Genomic DNA, 2,975 nt, shown 5'->3' with positions numbered 1-2,975 from the left:
TATGCAATGTGTGCGAAATAGAGTCCTGATAAAACATATATATATAGAGGGGGCGATCCACGAGAAGAGAGTGGAGGTACCATCGGCTTGAGGTGTCCATAGAATCGAAGAGAAGGATGACGTGTGTGTGTGTGTGCGCATGATCGATTAAGAGTGCCATCGAATTTGTGTGTGCCCACGTCAAAGATATAGAGTGGCTGGCCCACTGGAACATGAGAGGGGACATGTGCAGTTTGTCTCTGTGGCATAGATACCTACCTGCAGAGCTCGACTATCGGTGTGTGGTGGGGGAAGAGGGAGGCCTAATTAACTATAGAGGTACAATGGCTGGTATATGTGTGGAGGAGGAGAGAGGCCTACCTCATGTATTAAGGAGATCGATCTGCCTCATGTATTAAGGGAGATCGATCGACATCCATGCATATGTGCAGGAGAGGAATAAGGTTGGGAGAGAGATAGAGATAGAGTGTTGGAGGGGGTGGTAGTGGAGTTGCTTCTAACAAATGGTGGGATAGGCTTGCTAGACAAATGGAGGGCACGCCCGCAATATCAATAAGAGAGGAGATGGCTGCTTGTTGTCTGTGCACGTGCGTGTAATAGACGGATCAGGAGGCATGCACGGATGATGAGGGGGGATGATGTGGCTGTGGTAAGCAGACATAACTACATAGGAAGATCAATTTCCCTTTGTTAGAGAAAGGAGAGACATAACTTGTGAGGTACGTCGATTGATGGGGGGGGGGTAGTTAAAGTCGATCTAGGTATATGTTGGGAGATCGATCGGTATACATGCATGTGTGTGTTAGAAGCAAATGAGGCACGAGGAGAAGGATAGATAGAGAGAGGGATGCATCTATGAGGTGGTACGAGATGCATACTATATCGAGGGGGAAGAAGTGCGCGAGTACGAGAATGATGAAAAGAGTGGTGGGAGTGAGGCATGGACGGTGACAAGAGAAGAGGGGAAGCTTGTGTTTGTGCTAGGCACACCTGGCTAGAGAGACATATCGATCAATGTGTGCCATAAAGAAGGAGCTGGGGGGCCTACACACACCGTGGGTGAACAATCTAAAGTGAAAAGACGAATTTGCGCAATGGAGCTAGAGAATGCTGAGGGAGGGTGAGAGGGATGTGGGCGTGTGCATGCACAAGAGAAAGTTAGAGCTAGCTACAAAGATAAGAGGGTTGTGTGGGTGTAAAAGACGAATAGAGATCATATATACTTCGTTATAAAAAGCGAATTCGGATATTTGAAGAATTTATCATAGTGTTTTAAACCGACGCATGTGTGAATATATATAACGGTGATACACATGGTGTGGTTATGAACATGTTATACTACATTTAATATATTTTATCTCTACTCTTATAAGAAAACGGAGTTGTTAATGATGGTGTGCGTGCCATTCTGCATTATAGGCCGTCCGATTTATATCTGGTGGATAGCAAGGAAACTATGATGGTTGAAGTTGGCAACAATCATGATTGTAGATTCTTATTGAAATAGAGAAACAAATTCAAATTTAGTGCGAATTGCAGCGATAGTATAGACATTTGGAATGCACTAAAATGTTGGTATGAGTAGGTTACATGCATTATATAGCAAGCGAAAAAATTTAATCGGACATAACATGGATTCATACTCCCTCCTTCCATCTATATAGGGCGTAATGAGATTTTTAAGACCGCCTTTGACTATTGACAAGATTAATAGTACATGACATGCACAATGTGAAAATTATATCATTGAAAGAACCTTTCACAAACGAATTTAACGGTATGCTTTGTGTAAGTTGCATGTCATATATCATTGCTCTAATATTTGGTCAAAGTTAGCATCAAAAAACGCATTAGGCCCTATATAGATGGAAGGAGGGAGTAGCTTTGAATAGCATTTGTATAGCATTTGTATAGTAAAATGGGGCAAGACTCTCTCTTTGTGTGGTGTGAATAGTTTTATTTTTTTCGTTTTCTTTTTGGTTGAGGGAAGTGCGAATTGATTTGGTACGTGCAAGTACAATATTACTACACGTTAGGCTTGTCCCTAAAATTCAACCCGCATCTTGTTATATCCCGAAAATTCAGATATCGTGTTCCCAAAACTGGCGCCTTCACAACACGCGCCTTGCTATCCCGAAATTACAACGCGCGCGAAAACTCCCTCCAGCTGCCAAATCCCGACACGCGAAATCCCCCTTCTAACCCTGAGCCGAAAGGGCCACTAGTTCAAATTGGTGGGTTGTACTTTTGTAACACACCCTACATTTTGGGCAAGCGCGTTCCTAAGTCATGCTTCACCCCCTCCCATCGCCCCCTTTTCGCCATTCGAAATCCCAGGCCGCCATAACCTCTCCGCTCCAGCCGTGAAACCCCACCCTCCTCCGTCCGCCACGTCACCGCTGCCCAGCCGGAGCCTCTTCCCCGACGACTTCGTCCACCGCAACAGCTCGACGTCCCTCGTCCACCTCCCCGGATGAGGATCTTTCGTCCATCTCGCCGTCCCGCCGGTTCAGCCGCCCCGTCCTCCACCGCCAAGGAGCTGCTCCGACGATCGCCTCGTCTATCACGGCTGCTCCATCCCCACAACACCGCCTTAACCTGCTCCACCGGAACCGCGGCATCCTCACCGACTCCTCGGACGAAGCCGAGGCCTACTCGACGCTACCAAAGAGGTTGTACACTCATCGCATCGCACCTTCTATTTAAATCGACCTCCCGACGTCGACGGTGCTCCATCCCGCACCCACATGGAGCGGCTACCTTGAAGCCGGCGCCGCGGGCGACATCTCCACGGCGGCTCTCCCCCAGTGCGAGGCCCCTTCGGCGGCGGCGGCCATACCAGCCGGATCTGCTGCTGCTGCTCCGGCTCTCGCTCGATCGCTCACTCGCCCAGCTGCTGCTATTGCTCTCCCCCTCGCTCGTGCTGCTGCTCTGCTCCGATTTAGCCACAATTCAGTCGACTGAATCGACTTTTG

The sequence above is a fragment of the Triticum dicoccoides genome, chromosome 7B (genome assembly GCF_002162155.2).
Source record: "Triticum dicoccoides isolate Atlit2015 ecotype Zavitan chromosome 7B, WEW_v2.0, whole genome shotgun sequence".
NCBI lineage: Eukaryota > Viridiplantae > Streptophyta > Magnoliopsida > Poales > Poaceae > Triticum > Triticum dicoccoides.
This window is presented reverse-complemented; position numbering follows the sequence as displayed.